Source organism: Parasteatoda tepidariorum, chromosome X1 (assembly GCF_043381705.1).
Source record: "Parasteatoda tepidariorum isolate YZ-2023 chromosome X1, CAS_Ptep_4.0, whole genome shotgun sequence".
NCBI classification, from domain to species: Eukaryota; Metazoa; Arthropoda; class Arachnida; order Araneae; family Theridiidae; genus Parasteatoda; species Parasteatoda tepidariorum.
In genome coordinates, this window is record NC_092214.1 from 82,741,484 (window position 1) to 82,747,812 (window position 6,329).

The 6,329-nt window shown below is 28.5% G+C and overlaps 1 protein-coding gene across 2 annotated transcripts in view; it reads left to right on the top strand.

The window, feature by feature from the left end:
* The window catches only part of LOC107453206 (gamma-aminobutyric acid receptor subunit alpha-2-like), a 74,547-nt gene that overhangs the window by 22,957 nt on the left and 45,261 nt on the right, over positions 1-6,329 (top strand). The gene's annotated exons all lie outside the window — the stretch shown is intronic.

Here is a 6,329-nt window from a genome sequence, read left to right on the forward strand (position 1 = left end):
TATATATACAGATATATATTTATATATAGCATGCTTTCTTAGGCGTTACAAATCTCAGGTTGAATATCGCTTTTGTTAAAACATATGAGATAGAAATTAATAGCTTGTAAAATAATAATATTTCTTTCTTTTACACTGATACATAAAGCAGATTTTATAACTTAAAACCACAAATCAAACTATCTGCTTATCGCGATGATTCTTTTAAGTAAAGTAACTAATGATTTTATTATTGAAAAATTTAATGTTATTGATAAAGTTGACAAGATGCAATAAGACTAATTAATAACAACACAACAACAGGAAGCAACAAGAAATAATTATAACGTATGTAATTGTTTTATGATCACTTATAATGTAACATAAAATGTGTATTTGGTTTTCTAAAGATAGTCTTCGTCTATTAATGGCAAATTTATGTGTTTTTTATTGGAACAATTACTTTCATGCGTTATGTTCCCTTAAATACAAAAATATCATAGTTTAATTTTTCGTTCATTAACAAAAAAAAAATGAAGTGTAAGTTAGGTTTTAAATTAATCGATGTCCTTTGAATTAAGGGTTATAAAACAGCATATAGAAAAGCAAGTCTGGAGTACAATTTTTTTTGAAATATAAATCTGAAATGATGAGAATTTTGTTCCCAAAAATCCATTAAAGATAGATTAAATTGACTTTTACTAAAAACCGAAACATCATTACACGTATCTTAAAAACTTATGTTAAGATTCATTGTACTATTTTTCTCCTTTATTTTAATGATATTTTTTAAATCAATACACTTTGAAGCAAATTAAAATAACACATTGTTTAAAAAAAACGAAGTATTAAGTTGACCCATTAAGTCAAAACATTTTTCTACTTACATCACTTGTTCATATGAAAAAGTTTTACCCAAAAACTTTTTTTTTTCTCGATAGGCTATTTGATTTATAATCTTAATACTTTCATGCTTTAAAATTAAAAATAGGGAATTAATTTCCAGTAATTAGGAGACTTACTGTAATATTTTCATTATTTTGACTTTTGAAATTATTTTCATACACGGCAATAATCATTAATAATCTTATATCAAAATAAAAAAATGAGATTTAAATTTTAAACGTTATGCAAATCAGATGATTTTAGTAAAGCTATACGGATTTCTTCTTCGACATTTTTTTTCTCTTTTATAAAACTTTTCTTTTGTCAGATTCCAATGATAACTCCAATTTTAAGTATTATCTTAAAAAGCTAAAAAGTCTAAAAATCATCCGTGCTTAGAGTTTTTTTTAACGCAAATCATCATTGATATTTTTAAGCGCTTATCTATATAATAGGCCTTTTAATACATAAATTATTTAAATAAAGAAATTAGTGGAAAATAATTTTGAACTCCATTTTGGAAACGGATTTGGCATCGAAATTTGAGATACTTCTCAATTCTCTCAAATCAAAAATTTATTAATAATTTATCATAAATTTACTAATAATAAATTTATTTAAATTATGCGTCTAACATTGCTCAGTAGTGGTTTATTTTTCGCTAAATAACAAACTTTGTTAGCATTTGTGAGCTTCATCAGAATATTCATTAAATACACTCTATAACAAAAAAATCGACGCACCAAGAAGGAATTGTCCGAGTGAAACGAAAATTGGTGGATAGGAAGAGAATGTACAGAATAGTAAATGATTAAAATTTCAGAACAATTGAATAATTTATTGCAGAGTTACAGTAACACGTTCAATAAGGTGTTGACCCACCTCTAGCCTGGATACAAGCTGCCACACGGCGTGGCATAGACCGATAAAGCTCCCGGATGGTCTCTTGCGGTATTTCCTGCCAAATTCGATCCAATTGTCGAACGAGGTCATCAACATTCCGTGCCAGATGCAATCGCCTTCCCATCATATCCCAGACATGCTCGATGGGAGAGAGATCTGGTGATCTGGCAGGCCAAGGAAGAGTTTGACAAGCTTGCAGACAGTTCATAGCAACACGTGCCGTATGTGGTCTGGCATTGTCCTGCTGAAAAACCAGCCCAGGGCGCTGCAAAAGGAACGGTAGCAAAACAGGTCTTAGGATGTCGTCGACGTACCGCTGTGCAGTAAGTGTACCTCTAATGACGACCAAAGGGGTCCGGCTGTCAAAGGAAATGGCACCCCAGACCATAATGCCTTGTTGAGGGCCGGTGTGGCGTGCAATAGTGAAGGCAGGATCCCCCCTCTGCCCTGTGCGTCTCCAAACACGTCTTCGATGATCGTCAGGACACAGTTGGAAGCGGGATTCGTCGCTAAAGACTATACGTCCCCAGTCGGCATCATTCTAGCCTGATCGAGCGTCGATTTTGCACGTCTTAGTGCGTTCTTGGTGCGTCGATTTTTTTGTTATAGAGTGTAGTTCTGTTTTGATCAAATCATAAACATTGTAATTGCTTGTTCTTTCGAAAGATTTTTACTAGCCAAATAAAAGTTACCGGGATTCAAACCAGAGTTTTTTAAAATAAATTATAGAACTTTATTTCACGATCTATTGTGATTTTTATCTGCGTTATGTCAATATTGCTTTGTCTTATTTTACTTTATGGATTAATGCATATGGTAAAAATATTTTTTTTTAATTTTTTTAAAAAATTAAACCCATAATTGATCTAATTAAATATGCCCCTTTTTTATGACCTAAAATATCTTAAGAGTATGAATATTTACATTAAGAATTTTATTCCGATTTTCATTTTTATTTCGTAAAATATTCACAACACAATCGTAAAATGAAAGGAGAAAATGATACAATATACAGAAATCTTCCCTAGGTCCACTGAGCGCGTTTGATGAGGAAACTAACACAAATAATACGAATTTACATTTTTTAGATTCATTAAATATAGTTTTTCTTCTTTTTTATCGTAGAATAGAGAAGTAGGATTTATTACATACTCCTTTTCGTTTACAAACTTTAAACAAACGTATGAATATTTATCACTTTATGAATAAAAATAGTACAAACCAAATAATATGTTTTGCATTTAAACTCAAAGGAAGTGGTGGTTTCTGCTTCAGATTTCGTGGAACTTGCTCCGTTCAATATAAGAACGTGTTCGCTTCATAAATTGGAAATGTTTAAACTTTTTAATAAAAATAATTTCTAAATAGTTTCTTAGGAACTTGTTACCAAATCATGCAAATGTTGACCAAAATATTGAATTGAAAAACTATAAATCACTTAGAATTATACTTTGACAGTTTAAGGACACAATTTCTTTAGTCAAAAACTTCTTTTTTATTATTTATATCCTCAGATATAAATGATAAAAAAGAAATGTAATTTTATCATTTATATATTTTTATAATTACTTTGCCACAGAAGTTTCAATTTAGATGTATAGCTTAAGATTCAAAAATACAATAAAATAAACTTGCCAAGATGCAGCGCAAAAATGGAATATTTTCTATGCTTCCTACAGTCTTAAGATTGTATAATAGAAACACTGAAACTGATAAAAAATCAATAACTGCTTCATGTGCGTTTTTTTTATTTACGTTCGTTTTCGAAAAAAAACCATCTACAATTAAATTAAATTGAATTTTCATTTTGTAACACAAAGCAGAAATGTCGTTTCCCAGTGAATGAAAGCTAATAACTTATCACAAAGAATATAAGAGACAATGAATATACAAGGAACGAAGTTGAAAAGAGATGGAAAACAATTGCTGTCCATAGAATGCGCAAATCTGGTTCAGTTTCTCAGAACAACCAGTGAAGTCCAGAGAAAAATGACAACCCCTATTTAAGGGTGTAAAGTTTTTTGAGAAAAATACGATTTTTCGCATTCATATAAAGTTATTACTCATAAACATTTGTTTCCTGTTTATACAATTCCGTTTGTAAATAATGTTTCGCTACACCAACCCTACCCCACTGACAAGGATTTCTATCATCTTACGTATATATCTGTAGAAATATATAGATATGTAGATAACTATCTCTCTTTCTCTCTAAAAGAAAACAAATTTTTTTTTAAAATTCTAAATAAGTAAACGTTCTTTAAAAAAAACACGCTAAGAAGCAACAGAAATTTCAAAAAAAAGTAGCAATAAGGGAGACGAAGGAAATAAAAATATGACCACTGAAGCCGACGTCTTCAGGGGGTACCGGCCCGGTAGCCATAAAACAAAACCATTTCTAATTGAGGGAGAAACAAATGCCTAAATTAACTCCCTCAGTACCCCGATGGCTTTGTATAGAAGTCCAGGAAAAAACATGAAATACAAATAACCAATTTAGAAAAGAAACTCAAACAAAATCATCAGAAAATAAAAACTTACTTAACCTGGTCAAACATCGATTTCACAAGCAAGCCGAATGAAAAGGAAACACTAAAAACTAAAGAAGTTCTTTAGTTTTTAGTGTTTCTATTTCATTTTATTGCTTTGGAAAAATTAATACAACATCAGAAAGCATTATTTTGATGGGAGTAATCCTGTAAGCTGATGTCGAGAATATATCTTTCCTTTGATAAACTTTAAAATTTTAATTTCTTTAATACTTTTTTCAATGTTTTAATAGTTTTTTTATTTTACTTTTTTCTCCTCTTTTTGTTCCTTCACTTGTTTTTGTTGTGTTTTTTTTAAATTTTGTATTTTTTTTATTTTGTATTTTGTTTTTGTATTATATTGATTTTATTTATTATATAATTGTATTTTTGTACGAAATTTAATTTAGGATGATGCAAAATATTATACTTTTTCATTCAAGTGTTAGTTAATTGACATTTAAACTGTTGATGGCTAAAACTGTTAGTTAATCAATTGTATAGTAATTAACAGTTGGGAATATAAACCACGAATCATCAAGTAGTGTATCTTTGAAAAGGAATTTATGTTATAAATTTTTCCTTGCTCTGAGATATTTTTAAATTTTTCATCTTCATGTAACACTTGTTTAATTTACATAAATAAAAAAACCTCCTGAAAGTATTAAAATGTGTTTAGTAAAATTTATTTCAAGAACTTAATTTTTGAAACAAAAATTTATTTTTAGGGGAGTTGGTAGAGCATATACCAGTAATGCTAAAACTGACCTTTTTCGATGTACCTTTCATCAGCATCTAAACAAGATATTGCTTTAGTTTTTTCACAGAATATTTGCATACATATGTTTACACTAGGGTAACTGTTAATACATATCTTTGACAGAATTTTCTTTTAAAAAATTATGAACTGAGAACTTTAAAATTTTTAAAACGTTTCATCATTTTTGAGCAAAAAATCTTTCAGTACTCAAAAAGTATTCCTGTTAACTCTAAAACATTATCACAGCATGCAACTGATATAACCTCAAATATTTCGAAGAAATTTCAAATCGATATCATAAGTAGTTTCTTAGAAAAGGTACACCGAAAAAGATCGGATTTAGCGTTATTGATATATCCCCTACCGACTCCCTTTAAAGTTACATTATTTTTGTTATTTTTCAAGTAGTTGTTTTCGTGTAAAAATAGTTTATTTAGAATACAAATCATTTGAAAGAAATATAATGAATAACTAATATAAAATTGCTGATAAAGTAAGGTTTGAGTTGTTCAGAAATTTTTTGTTAGAATTTATTTATATCTCAAATATGCTTATCCTGAAATAATATAAGTGAATAGTTTTGTTTCGTAAAATCTGCTTTTGTATGAATCTTTCATTGATATCAACATCAATTGCTGTTTTGGCCTTAAGCCAGAGGTTTCTTTCAAAGATTTTGAAATTACAGATAACCTTCTTCAGTTACTCAATCTTTCATTAAATAGATTAGTGTCTGACTTCAGTAAGAGTCTAAATGTCATCATTTAGATTTCATTAGGTTTGAATATTTATGCTTAATTTATAGCTTTAGAAATATTTTGGTGGTAAAGTTGTCCGATGTATCTATTTTTATCTGACTCACGCAATGTGAGAAAGTTATATCAGATTAAGTTTAAATAAGTAGACTTGCTAAAATATTTATGGAATTAGTTCATCAAGACATTTCTTTCATCCTTGCCGTATAATTTTTTTTTTTTTAAACTAAAAATGCAGTTCATGAATTCTTCAAAAATACATATTGATAATTAAAAAGGAATGAAATTTAAAGTTTTATAAATCTTAACTTATATTTTAAATCATTTTATTGCAATTTAATAAATTTCGATACATTTATTACAGTTATTTATTGGTAATCAGCGATTGCTTAGGTTTCAAGCAACAGTTAATAATTTAATATTTATTTTATAATTTTAATAGTGCAGTGCGCAATATATATATATATATATATTTCTTTCTGTTTTTACGTGATATTTTTGCTTAATGTGTTCTATTTTATT